Source organism: Anolis sagrei, chromosome 2 (genome assembly GCF_037176765.1).
Source record: "Anolis sagrei isolate rAnoSag1 chromosome 2, rAnoSag1.mat, whole genome shotgun sequence".
Taxonomy (NCBI): domain Eukaryota; kingdom Metazoa; phylum Chordata; class Lepidosauria; order Squamata; family Dactyloidae; genus Anolis; species Anolis sagrei.
Window position 1 is genome coordinate 217,901,776 of NC_090022.1, and position 15,253 is coordinate 217,917,028.

The following is a 15,253-nucleotide window of genomic DNA, read 5'->3' on the forward strand; positions in this document are numbered from 1 at the left end:
TTACCGTTTGCCTTTCAACTGTGGGGTTAAAAAAAACCCTGGCTTCCTAGGTGTAGAAAATCAAGAGAACATGGAAAGATCTTGCAAAGGAGTGGGTTCATTGATAACTGGCAAGCAAATACCTTGACAAGAAACTGGAAGAAATCAGGAACTCCCCCCCCCCCCCGAAATGTGTTTGTGTGGATTTGTGGGAGGTGGTGGTACTGAAATATAAAAGGTTTTAAGAGCAGCAGTTTCCACATTTGCTAGCCTATGTCATTTAAGCAAATCAGATCTGAAGGTGCTTTCCTAGCCAGACTGTTAGCAAGAGAGAAATGAAATGCTTTGCTAAGCAGATTTATAGGTTTCATAGCAATTTCCCAGCCCCTTACAAGTCACTATAGGCTTTCAACAAAGCTTCGGCACTCTCATATTTGAAATCATGGATGGGAAAGATTAGCTGTTGATGATGCAGTTAATGTGTTTTCACCTCAACGCAAGAAAAAATGTCACAGAGGTGTGATGCCTGTGTGTGCAGGATTGCTTAGTGGGCTGTCAGTCATGATAAATTTATCATGCTTAGCAAATTTGTTTTAGAGCAGGAGAAGACAGGGGGAGTGGCAGTGTCAGATTTCTTGAAGAGGAAATAATTTTTTTCTGGCATGGTCTCTTTTAAGGTTGCCAGGTCAAGAGCATTCCAGAATTTAGGGCCACTACAAATAAACATCATAGAATACCAGCCACTTCTAGATTACATATGACAGGCTATTAAACCTACCAATAAAAAGAAAACACACACACAAATTACAAAAAAAAAAATGAATGAGTTAAATGTTGACTTCCACATTTTCTACCAATGGTATATAAAATGAATCCTATTTTCTCTATATTCATAATACTTCACATATCTATGGCTTAATCTAAACTACCAATTCTAAAGTCCTGCAATTAATATCGTCTCATAGAAAAACAACGAATGGTTTCCATTCAGTGATTTTTTTCTCTTATCAAAATAGTTAACTGGTCTATTTTAACCAGTTCAAACAACTTCAGTACACATTTTTTTTGTTGCAAAAACAGCTATTTTCATTTCATACTCACTTTTCCACCAATTAGGAATCAAACTGCTAATGAGTTCAAATCTATTAACACAATTCATATCCTCCGAATGTTGCTAGCTGTCGTTGAGTTATTCTCTAAAAACAAGTGGCACAGACAGATAGTTATAAGTGTAAATGAATTAGTGTCAAAGACTGGAATCCTGTTAGCCAGTTACAGATGCACAACTTTGAAGTTATAAAGCTACACTGTAGATTCTGGCCCAACATCTCCAAACCCCACTCAGAAGGAAGCAACCAATGAAATCAACAAGGGTCCATTCCTCTGTCACTTGGGAAGCAGCTCATTGCCACTTCTTCAGTGAATGTTCTCCATTGCAATAGGCAGAAGGAAGGTCCGTAACACAATTATTCTTTAGGCTAGAGAATACTTGCATAAGAGGAGTGGGTGGGAATGTCAGTCAGCTGCTTCCCAAGCGATGGGGAGAGACCCCCAACAGTTATGGTGGCTGCTTCCTGGTTGGTGAGGATTGGGGGATTTTCCCAGTCCTTATGTATGTCCTAAACTAGGGGCTGCATAGAAATAATGAACATCACACAGTTGCAAATGTGTAATTACAGATTATTATGCACTGCTAACAATATTTCAGTCAACACATTGCATTTAACATGTTATTTTCAGTTTCTAACTAGTCGCATAAAATCATCAGTAGATCTGAAGGAAGTATTCTGATTAAGCACTAGGGACATATCCACATATTACCACAATAGATATTGACATCAGTTCTGTCTTGCTGGACATTTGAAAATAAAGATGAAAATCAGGTTGGCTGACAGATTTACAGACAGCATGTTCCAAAGACTGCAAACCCAATCAATATACAGTGTGTGTGCATATATGCATGCAACATGTTTAAATTATTCATTTACTATTCTGCAATATAGCCTGGCAAGCATATGGGGCACCCTTCTTTTAAAGAAACAGCTTCAAACAAGCTATTTGTAAGATCGTGTACTAATGCTCTTTAGAGATGAGAAAAGGTAAATGAATCGTATGCTGTGTACAACTAGAACCGGGACCATCTGCAGATATGCCTCTGTGCTGATTGATGATATACTACATTAGCACAATTCTGTCCTGTGGTTATACTAAGCTAGATTAGATACTTGTTGAAACATAGAAGATATATAATGTCCCCAGACTGGATTCACTTGCTGATGTCCTTCAACATGGAGAGCTCCCTGAAGGCACCTTTAATACTGCAATATATTTCATTTCTGTGGTGTGTAGCATCTTTCAAAATTTCATTTAAAATTCATTTTGATAACTTCTCTGTTGCTAAAGGTCTGTGTTGGGAATGTTATTTTCTGAAGGAAGATTTAGCCTTAGATATAGATGGAAAAATGATACAGAAACTAAAGTAGCAACTGATTTTTTTTTAAAAGACATTATTATGGATCATTGTGATGGAGGAAAGAAAGGAGATGTTAGAATGTGTGGATTCTTTTCATGTTTGAGGCTTCCTTCCTTTGTGGAACAACAAACAAAGAAAGGGGAATTTTTTTCATTTCAGTTCTTTTTTTATACAAATTGATGACAATTTGCAAATCTTTGAAATTTGATGGATTTCAGATTGTTTTAACAATAAAAGTCAGGTCTGAAAGAAACCAGAGTTGTTACGTGTATATCCCCAAGTTCACAGTTATGAGAGCTTGTCTTTAATTATGGGTTGAAACCCAAGGGTGATGAGCTTTGGGTTCAAACCCTTGCCACCTCTTTTTTCCTGAGAGACACTTTACTTTTACAGTTACATTGCAGGCAAGTTAATTCTTCATACTAGAAGTTACTGCATTGATGTTGAGTTTTTGAGAATTTTTTAAAAAATTAAAATTCCGGGAGACACAAAACTAACTATTTTCCATGTCTCACCACCACAATCCATATGCGAGTGGCAGAGAGTAGCATTCTTTGGCAGAGAAGGCTAAAGACCATGTAAAACCACAACTGTGTTTCTCCCAGCAAGGGAGGCAAATGCAATTACAATAGTTTGTCAGGTGTCTTTATGGCACATGTCCAATTTATCACATGCATCTTTGGTATACCGGTTTCCAGGTTCCATAGCAGATAACACACTGCAAAATTTAAGTATATGAGAGATTAGCACACATGGCTGACATTCAATTTTCTATATAGAAGTGATTTCACTTTAGGAATTCTGTCACGTCTGAAATAGCTTACAATTTTCAATGCATTCATATAAAGGAGAGTATACTTATATTGTGGTGTCCATCAAGGTATCAGCTAACAATGAATAAAACCCACAAATCAATAGTTTTTACAGCATTTAAACATCAACAATCTTTCAAGTTTATGAGAAGGAATTTCCCAGGCAATCAATAAGTGTTCTTAATATTGAAATACTAGTTTCAAATGGTCTTCTATGTGGAAAATGTAAAAGCCCATCAGGTGAGGATATAGAGAGGCCGAAAGCAAAATGGGAAACCAATGCAAACAGAAAACAAATCAGTCCCTTCATTTATGTTGTTTCTGTCTGATACCCACAGATTTATGAATCCATTCTGAAAATGTAAGGGAGGAAATCAATAGCATCACTGTGATTTATAAAGGTGTAGTCCTTTTATTTCATGAATATTTCAATTTAGCAATCTGGATGTCAACTTTATGTCTGAGCTCATTCTTCAATCATGTGTGATTAATTCTTGAAATGATCAGGCTAGCAAAAAAAATCACAGAAATCATGTGAGAATTAAGAGAGATACATGCCCAAACCTAAGCACCTGTTGCTTGAAGATATACAGAACAAAGCACATTAGCAGAGATACTTAATATTGGGGTGCACAGGGATGGGCATGAGGACGGCAGCAAATTATGGATTCCTCACTGAACATTTAAGTGGCAAGATAGCCACAAAGTTGCTGTGGCTGTGCTTCATTTCCCACCTCCATGTCCATTCCACTCCATGCTGGTTCTATGTTTGGATATTGGACCACAAGTTTCTATGTTAAACACAGAAAGAACATATCAGAAAGATCTTTTTTTTTCCCAGTGAAGGAATTTCACAACAGTGCTTTCTGGATCTCAGTTTGCATGTTCTAAACAAGTAGTTGATTCAAACAAAATAAGATTTCCAAATAACCCCAATGATGCCCCGACTTGACCTGAGGTTATGCTAACATTTAATGGTTTATAGCTAAAAGGGGACACTGAGGACAAGAACAGATGGAAGAAAAATCTCCATTGTCTATTCATTAGAAATATGTTTGGGAATAATTTTGCAGATTTTGCCTAAAATTCATACATCTTGAAGTGTACTGGGAAATTGTTCTGTAATTACATATTTTTATGTGAGAACTGTTGAGTTTTGTGCTAAAATTCCCAGTGCTTCCAGACAGCCAAACACGTTTCTTGCTCTGTTTTTTACATTAAAAATAGCACATAGTCTACACTTTCATATAATCCAGTTCAAAGCAGATAATCTGGATTCAGAAACTGGATTATATGGTAGTATAGATGGGGCCATAGTGGAAGTGATAATGCTTTGGCCACAGAAGTTTCCAGTTTTACCTGTATGTTGAATGAACAGTTGATTCCTTGGGTCTACACTTGTTAAGATTATTCAAGAGGATTCCAGTCAAATACAAATATAGGTGAAAACATTCAAAAACGTTATTGCTAAGATATAATTAAATGATCTATAGAATTAAATATATGTAAATATGTCACCTAAAGAGCCAAAACAATAAGTAGACTAGTAGATTGTTAAAAGCCCTTCTCCAAAGCCTGAGAGGATGACTAAGTTTTCACATTCCAATGACAGAGTATCAAAAAAGAGCAAGAGTTTTAGCCACATTGCAGTACTATAACATCTTGACCTCCCTTTAAGTATAATGGCTCAATGCTATAGAATTCTGGGACTTCTGTTTTCTTGATCTCTGGTGCTGCAACAAGCAACAACAAATGTCTATAGCATTGCGCCATGGCGGTTATAATGATGTCAAACTGCAATAATTATGCAATGTGGCTATACCCCAAATCTTACTTCCCCACTAAGAGTCCTATGGATGGGGGTAGACATTCAAGGAAACACTATTACCAACAAAAAGGTGGGAAAGTAGTCTAACCAAAAGAAAGACTTCCCCCTCAAAGGGGGGCTTATTTGGGTAGACATGGCTCTTCAGGTGAAGGTAACCCTGGATTATACCCTTAAAGTAAAGGAAGGAGGAAAACATTGAGCTCTGCACCCATAGAGAGAGTTTTTTCTTTGTTTGAAATGTTTCTGTTTTTTTCATGACTGCAGATAAAGCCTAGCTGGGAAGAAATGCAAAACTTGGCTCCAGGCTTCTTGTTCCATATCTTTCTTGCATTACTGCTTTAAGAAGTGAGAGGAAATTCTTTCTCTACCGTTTTGTTGCAGAATATAGAAAAAGCAGCCAAGGCCAAATTAAAATGATTGGGACCCTGGAGCAATATCACAAACAGTCCTGTGTGAACTATTCCAGGACTGGTGGAATAGAAATTAAATAAAGCACAAAGTACAATAGACCTCAGTGCAAAAACAAAAACAAAAAACAAAAACACCCCCCCCCCCTTCTTCTGAGAATTTAGTTTCAGCTATACAACTCCAGTGAGGCAAACAGCTTGATTCCATACTCGGTTACTTAAGCAATACACCAAATGTTGATTATAACAAAAACAACATCCCATTGCAACCTACTGTGATAATGGATACAGAGAACACCCCTGAAAGTGTGGGACTGGGATGAGGAAGATAAGAATATCCCTTACCTAGTAGGCCAGAAAAGAAGCCTGGATAATAGTGTGGCAAACCTCCATTTTGAGAGTGGCTGCTAGGGAAAGAGCCATCTTGAGTGTGGATAGATAGAAGATGGGAGGAGTTTGAGGACTCCTGGGATTGGCTAGAGCAGATGGGAGGAGCCAAGTCTTAGGAGGGAAAAGATTTTTCAGCTTCTGTGAGTTGGGGACTGGGAGCTGGTGAGGAAAGAAGTGCTTTTTGAAACTAGGTTTTCAGTGAGAGAGCATCTGTGTCAGGGAGGGCTGATTAGATGACAGGAAAGGTCAAGCAGCAACCTGATGTCTTGTGGGAGATAGCACAAGGGATTAACTCTCTTGACTGAGTTATTTAGCTGGAAGAACTCTGGGGAGAGTTAGCTAATAACTCAGGGGACTATCTAGGATAGGTTAGTCAGAAACACATTTCTATTTCTCTGAAGTAGAGTAAGGGTTTTTTGTAACCAGCAGCTAAATCTGTTTGATTAGCTCTGTATGTAACTAAGTGAAGGAACTTATTTCAAGCAACCATCAAGCTATACTACTTTTGTAACAAGTCAAGCGTTTTTTGCCTCTCTGAAGAAGTTAGTTGTCTGCTTTTATAAATAAATCTTTTTCTATTTAACTTTCAAAAAGGCCTCTATCATTCCTCAATTTATCAGCAATCCTTTGTGATAATTCCAGTCACTATAACCTCCTGATACCACAGAAAGGTCTCTTATCCAAACAGTCATTTTGGGAGCCAGGGAAACATCTGTGTGGGCAGAAGTGGGAAAGGTTTACCTCAAAAACTCATTTTAAAAAATTCTAAGACATCTTGGGTTGGTGGCAGCATTAAACCAAAAGAAGACTGAAGCAGTGTTCACTCTATCATTTCACACACCTAACATCATCTCACTGCCATACCAGTGTCCAGTAGTATGATATTACATATAATCCTTCACAGTGGTGTTCAGCTGTGGGATATAGTATAGTATATACTTTATACAGGTGAGATACCTGGTGTTAGATAACTACGCACTTCTCTATAATTGGTGCCAGTGGCGAGATTGATACCAGTACGCTTCTTTATACAGTCTGTAGAAGGAAATGGCTACTGGCAGTTGAGAGAAACTAAGGTGCCCTTCCACACAGGACCATAACCCATAATGGGTCACAGAGGTTTACCTGATGTAAACCCAAATTATTTGGGAGTAAACTGGGATTTCCCAGTTTATTCGGGATTAATTTGACAGCTGTGGGCCTATGGAGATTGACTCCTGGGATCACATTCCTTGATACTGGGAATCAATCCCCATTGCCATCCTGGTTCTTCAGAGCTTGAAGGAACAGGGTGGCACCTCCACCCTCCCCTCCCAACCCTCTGTTTTACGCCAAAAACTAACTGGAGGGGCCTACCTACATATGCAGACCCCTCATAGACAGTTTATGATGCATCCAAATGATGCGTAGGGAGGTGAGGGGGGCAGGAGAAGGGAAATCCCTCCTCCCCCAACCTCACAATGTGTCATTTAGATGTGTCAGAAGTTGTCTTCAAGAGGCCTGCACATGCAGCCAGCCCCCTTCAGTAAGTTTTTGGGCAAAAAGGGGGTCTGAAGGGATGGCTACATGCATATACCCCCCCCCCCAAGATAAAGCGCAGGGTTTGTGGGAAGTATGGAGACTCAATCCTGGGAGGAACTGGGATCAAATATCCCAATTCCTCCCTGGATTTAGCCCTGTCTGGAAGAGCCCTAAGGCTGGATCTACACTGCCCTATATTCCAGGATCTGATCCCAGATTATTTACTTATCCCATGTAATCTGACAGTGTAGACTCAAATAATTCACTTCAAAGCAGATAACCTGGGGTCAGATCCTGGGCTATAGGGCAGTGTAGATCCATCTTAAAATCTATTATCCTGCCTGTTAAGAAAACACCACCCTCTTACATGGTTGCTCAAAATAAAAGATCATCACATTAAAACACTTGCTAATAAGTCACTAAGGGTGCATCTACACTGTAGAATTAATGCAGTTTGGCACCATTTTAACTGCCATAGCAATTAATTCTGGAGTATCCCTTGACTTTGCCTAACTGCCAGTGCTGGATTCATGATGAATCTAGTTGTTTGTTTGTGTAGACATGCCATAAATTGGTGGGAACAGAAGAGTTGAATCTCTTGGTCCTTATCTGCTGAGACTGGGAAGGGAGAGGATATATAGCAATAGAAAAGTGTGGATATAAGTCTGTATTTAAGTGTTTATTTTCTCTGAAAATATAAATGTTATGTATACCCGACTATAAATGCTACTGGGAGTAACCCTCAGGGCTGAAAATATTGTACATCTGAAGCCTAACGAAAAGGAGCATGGCTTCCCCTTTCATGTGAATCTCTGGAAACATGCTTCCTGCTTAAGGGTTCTGAATAAATGGTTCTGAATAAAGGGTTCTAAGGGTTCTGCATAAAGAGAAAGGTAGTAAACAATAAACATGTTGGGTGGAATAATGATAATTTGTACTGCTTAAGATGTAGTAATGTGAGTGCCAGAGTAGGGTTTTGGGAGATCATGGTTTAAACCCTTGTTCACCCACTGAAACCTTTTTGGATATTTTTGTCAATTCATACTCTGTCAGCCTTTGAGGAAGGCAAAATCTTCTGAACAAACCCTTCTGGGCATCTTTCTTAAGCCTAATGCACCTTAATTTGAAACACTGTACTTTTGTCTTCTGAGCAGTTTTTATCATTTAGATATTCCCTCAAAGTGGATAAATCAAGGGTGTCAAACACATTTTCACTATGGCCACATGTGGCTTATGATTACTTTCAAGGGGGCATTTGTAATTGTAAGATAGTATACATGTAACAATGGATGGCTCTACACCACCCTGTTTCTCGGGATCTGATCCCAGATAATCTGCTTATTGCTGATTAACTGGCATTGTAGATTCATATAATCCAGTTCAAAGCAGATAAACTGGAATCAGATCCTGGGATATAGGGCAGTGTAAATCCAGTCTGTTGCCCTGGCATTGGAAGCTTCATGGGCCACATTAAATGATGTGGCAGGCCAGATTCAGCCTGTGGGTCTTGCGGTTGCCACATGTGGGGTGCATATAAAGAAAATTGTTATACTGTTTTGCTGGGCTAGTCATCCTCTTTCCTCTTTCCCTTTTTCTGAAAGCATCTTGCCTTTGTCCTGCAGCACTAAAAGGATTAAGATGAGCCCATTATTAGAAAAACAGAAATCCTTTCCAGGGGGAAGAAATTAAACCAGCTCTGTTTGGGATCAATCGGTCCTCCAATTGTGCACATTTTGTACGAGAGTGCAATAAATACATATTTGACCATGAGAAGACAGGGAAACGCCAACAGAAATTAAATGAGAAACCCATGAAATAAAAAACCCATTCGCAACAGAAAATGTATAACTATAAACAAATCCCACATAAGCAGCTTGATAAGCAGAAAATTCAAAAGGTAAATATTTGTAGGAGGAAGGCCTGAATAGTTTACATGCCAGGGATTGCTTCTCCTCTGTATATATCTTTGGTGAGCATACAGTACACTACCCTTCAAATACGATGTTTAGCCTCACAACTCTGTGTGTTTTATGAGTTCCATATAAATGCTCCGCTCCTATTTTATCTCATTATAATTTGTTAACTGTTTTTATCCTGAATATGTGGCCTGCCCATTGTCATCCTTACTGTGATTGTGTTTATTGGAATGTTTATCTTATGATTTTTTGCCTTTTAATGTTATTTTGATGCTGTTGTTGTTGTTTGCTGTATATGTTTAGATTTTATTGCTGTATTATGTTGTCCGGGCTTGGCCCCATGTAAGCTGCTCCGAGTCCCCATCGGAGAGAAATAAAGATATCCACAATTATTGCAAGCAGGGATGTGTGACTCAGCCTCTGCAAAAGTGGAGGGCTGACTGTGTTCTTCATTCAGAATAATTTCTAATTTAAAAGGTAAAGATAGGTTTGTCGCAGAGCTGTTTTCATAATGACAACTATCCCCATGTTCAAAGAAGTATATAACATTCAGTGCAGTGGCCAAAGGGAGGTATTGTCTTTATGTTCACTTTGTGAATTTAAAAGAAGCATATGACTTGCTATTGCTGGAGACAGATATGTCATTAATTCAGATTTTAGAAAACTTACTTTTTTTGGATTACATTTCCCTATCTCTGCAAAAGTTGCCCATAAAGTAACATCTCCTGGTTGTGGTCTTATCCATCAACAACAAATATCTTCTTATATTCTTAGCATCACCTTTAATATATATACCTGTCTTACAGCTACAAAGTAACTGTAGCTGTGCTCCCATGTGCCATCTGGGTACCATTTCATGCTAGGGACAAAGAAACACCTTATTCTGTAAAGCAATGGTAGTTTTTTTTTTCCATGTGTAAAACAACACAGGAATAGTACTTGGGAGAATCACTGTGGCTGGCCAGGGGCTGAGACAGTAGGAGAGCTGTGTCCACAGAAGCTATCTATGTGACATTATGTACTCATGAGGGGAAATCTAGCAGTTTCCCTCTGGTGTCATGACAGGAATTCTGTTGTGAGAAACACCATGACAGAGAGCAGAGAGAGGCACCAAGGAGGAGTGAGAAAAGGCACCTTTACACCTGGAGAGCTTTTCATGGGAAAGAGACTGATAAGAACTTTTTTGGGGGGGGGGGGGGGGAATTGTGGGAATTGTTTTGAACTGATTGTTTAGAGCTCAGGGGTGAGGGAGTCAGGGTTCAGAGGTTGAAAAACCAGAGTTTTTGCACGTAAACTCCATTAGTGACTTTTTCTGGCTGTAGAAACTAGGAGCCCTTCCACACAGCCATATAACTCAGAATATCAAGGCAGATAATCCACAATATCTGCTTTGAACTGAGTTATCGAAGTCCACACAGCCAGAGAATCCAGTTCAATATGGATTTTATACAGCTGTGTGGAAGGGGCCTTAGGCAAAATAAAGAATATTTCCAAGAGTCCCTTGTGAATGGTCTGGCTTTGCTGAATGGGTTTTGCAGTACCTCACATCTGTACCAGAAGTTCAGGTATAATGATGGAAATTTAGGCCCCATCTACGCAGCCATATAAAATCCACATTATCTGTTTGAACTGAATTATATGGCAGTCTAGACCAGGGCCATAGCCAGAAAAAAATTATGGGAGGGGTTGAAATTTTCAGGGGGGGGGGTTTTGAAAATTTCACAGGTCGGGTGGGTTGAAACCTGCCTCCAAGCTCACGCTGAAGCAAAGAGCACAGCAGGGGGCAGAGCAGCCTTCAATAGCCTGCAGCTCCACCCCTGTCAACCACCTCCACCAAGTCTGGCCTCCTTAATGAGAGCATTCAACACCCCCCCCCCAACTTGGTTGCTTCACTACATCTGCTATTGCTGCAAGTAATGACAGTGTGAATAAATTGTCAATATTTGCCTGACATGGTGCTTGCAGTTCTGGAGGGACTCTTAATTTTTTGCATCTCATAGACTTAGCATGGGGATTTGGTTAACCAGTTAAAATTCATGAGTAAACCAGTTTTTTAAAAAAATCTGAAACATTTCGGGGGGGGGGGGGGGTTGAACCCCTAACCCCCCCCCCCCTTCGCTACAGGCCTGGTCTAGACTTAGGGCCTTTCCAGACAGGGCTAAATTTGGGGAGGAATTGGGATATTTAATCTCAGTTCCTCCCAGGATTTAGTCCCCACACCTTCCTCAAACCCTGTGGTTTCCCTGGAATTCCATCATGGGTTTTTGTGCTTGTGTGGAAGGGGTGTCATACAGTCCATTTCAAAGTAGATAATCTGGATTATTGGGCAGTGTAGATCCAGCTCAGGATCAGCATATCATCAAACAGAATTTAGATTGCTGAGTTCCATGAGGCTTACTCCCAGATATAACATTGTATTTTTATGCTCCCCTTCCAATGATATATCATAAGGAAAGGAAAGGCAAACAGAAAGAATTTGTAATAATTGTCATTTTTAGATGTGTGATGTATTTTCCCCATGTTAGACCCCTTATTCTAAGATGTTTGCTTTCTCTTATACTTCAGAGATAGGCTCTCATATGGGTATTGTTGTAAGGGCAAAACAGGTTGAGTGTATGTGTGTTTCTCATTTAGATTCTTGCAAAAAGATGCTCCCCAGCCTGGAGCAGTTTTCATCCATATAAAAATGCAAACAGATTAGCTTATTTTGAGAAGTTTACTAATAAGCTTTTCTTAAGGTTCTCACATAAGCACGCAATAAGAGCTAAAGGAAATTCAATACCACTGGTGCTATCTGATTTCAATTTCATTATATGGCTGCAGAAGTGCAGACCAGCTGAAGACATTTTGCAGCCTGAGGCAGAGTCATGATACAAGATTTATACCTTGGCCAACCATGTTATGTTGGCAAATGATTACAAAAATACCACAAGCATTTCTGTTTATCTATAACGCATGAGAATAATAAAAGAAGAACTGCTGGTTTGTTGCATTTTGGTAGAAATAAAATCTACTACCGGGGGTGGCTATTTCAGGCAGCATCTACACTGTCCTATATCCCAAGATCTGATGCCAGATGATCTGGCAGTGTAGACTCATATAATCCAATTCAAGCAGATATTGGGCAGTGTAGATTCAGTCCCACTCTGCCTAACGGTTTGACTGGAAGGAATTATCCCATATTAAGGCAAGATGACCAGTTTCCTTTCCTCCATTGTAACATGAATCCAGCAGTTGTATTTCATTTGTATTTTATACTCAGAAAATGGTTCACTATGTTGATCTGAAATCAAAATCAAAGGCATAGAGGAGAGGGGATAGATAGCTCATGTGAAGGAAAACAATACTTGCAGGAATATAAACTTTGGCAAGTGTCCTTCCAAATTTAAGAGGCATTACCTAGATTTTTCTTCTTCATAGACTTTGTTGGGGCTCAAATTCATTAGCTGACTTCTCACTTGGAACCAGGCATGTAGCTCGGGGGGGGGGGGGGGCTCGAGGGGCTTCAGCCCCCTTCCCCCCCGAAATTCTCATGGTGGTTCGCGAAAAGGCCTTACTGGTGCATTATTTAGGCTGTTATGTTTATTCATATCATGATCTGATCACCATACTCAATATATCTCATAGGCATGGGGGTATTGGGGTAATGATACAAAAGGTTTGCTAGGCTAGACCCTCTTTCACTCAGACTCAGCCCCCCCTGAAACTCAGCCCCCCTGAAACCCCCCCTGAAAAAAATTCACCCCCCCCCCAAACGAAATCCTGGCTACGGGCCTGCTTGGAACAGGGTCTTTTGGGGAAAGCTTGTTGTGCCGTGTTAGAGCAAAGATCTGATAGAAGGTTTGCATTATAATAATAAAATTGATGATAGTAGATTTCAGACTTTCTTTTAATTTGTTTTGCAACAAATAACCATGACCAGTTCTTAGCTGTTGAATTTTATTCTCACATGCAAAGACTGATTATTCCAGAAACCTCCCCCCTCCACCTAGATGAAATTATGAGAATGTTAGCTTACCAACATAAGCATGGCAATGAGATTAGGGGAGAGTCTAGTGGCAGCATACTTATACTGGAAGAGGCTTCTTGTGGCCATCTGGGCAATAGTATGCAGGAGCTCTCTCAATATAACACATGAGCAGTTAGTGGCTGTTTGGTTTAGGAATCAAACTGTGTCCCACTGTTGTTGCATAGCTCAGGGAGGACAGTTTAAAAAGAGGTACTCCATGCCTCCTTGTGCAATATCAAAAAAGACTTACTGTATTTTCCGATGTATAAGACGACTGGGTGTATAAGATGACCCCCAACTTTTCCAGTTAAAATATAGAGCTTGGGATATACTTGCCAAATAACACTACCCCTCTTCCAATGCACACCAAATAAAATTTTTAAAAATTAGCTTTGATTTCAAAATGGTAATTTTCCTATTACCATACCTCCTTCTCTGCCTCTCAGATCTCGCACACGCACACATGCGCCGCTTCACTGCAGTTCTCAGGAGTGAGATCTGAGAGGCAGAGAAGGAGGTATGGTAATAGGATAGAAGGGCATGCCAGATGAGTGAAAGAGGCATGTTTTTCTGGACACAACGCCACTCTTTTTTCCATACCCCGAGCATCCCAGATGCCTGCAGCTTGCTCCGCCCTTCACTTACATCTTCCCAGTGAGGTGCTCCCTAACCTTGTTATCAGGACCACGTTAAGTGACTTCTTTCCATGAGTCCTGGTGAGTGGATTTTCTTCTATTGTACTTGTACAGTGCCACCCTTGCTGCTTTCATACAGTTGCTGCATATGGCCGGGATGCAGCCATGGCCGTCTTTGAGGTCCCCCCACAATATGCGGTGACCACAAATTCCCCAGTCCAACTTGGAAGTCACAGCACTCGTCCTATAAAATGACACCGGGTGTATAAGATGTGATCTGACTTTTGAGAAGATTTTCCTGGGTTAAAAAGTAGCCTTATATGCCAGAAAATGTAGTATGTTTGTGTAACTTTCAGCATGTCATAAAGAAGATTCCATCATAAGGATGCTCTTTGGTGGAAATTTGGGATATGATTGTAGTAGTATGTGTTTCCTGCTCATTGACTCTCTAAAACCCCAATCTCCTTATGTCTCCCTCGAGTGATTTTCTGACAATATTTAACATCATGAGGTATAAGATGGAATCCCACAAAATCCCATATGCCAAAGGGGAATCTACAATATCTTTCCATCACCACTGAATATAATGGAAAAAATGGATTATTTTCTTGTTTGCCATTCAAGTAGATCTCTTTCTATCTCAACTTCTTCAGTTAGGCCTTGCCTTTCTTTTTGGCTGCTTGCCATTTCTTTTGATTCACCAATTCATGAAGAATGATATGTGTCACATTATCATTAGTAACAATTATTTTAAATGATTCCAGAAAGCATCTTTTACAAAAATGAAATAATTTGATCTTACCAACCAGGTTGTACTGTGTCAACACAATGCCTAACTTGGTAGCACTTGGTGAAGCTTATTAACTGATACAAGCATTACATGCCAAACTATAACATGACAGTTGTAGCCTTATTTTAAAACTAATATTTTAAAACATCAATAGATTAAATTAAGCTTCTTTTTTAAAAAACTATTTTCTAACATATCCTACTCTCATGATTTCACAATCTCCAATACATAAATAAATGGTGATCATCCTGGGTAAATGGTAGAAGGCATAATTATCAGAAATAACATTGGAAGATTTTCTCCCCCTCAAACCTAGGTTGAATCAACACTGTCCTATATCCCAGAATCTGATCCCTGATTATCTGCTTATCCCAGATTATCTGGCAGTGTACACTCATATAATCCAGGTCAAAGCAGATCATCTGGGATCAGATCCTACGACATAGGGCAGTTTAGATCCAGTCTCAGTCTTTTGCTATATTTGATCTCTGGA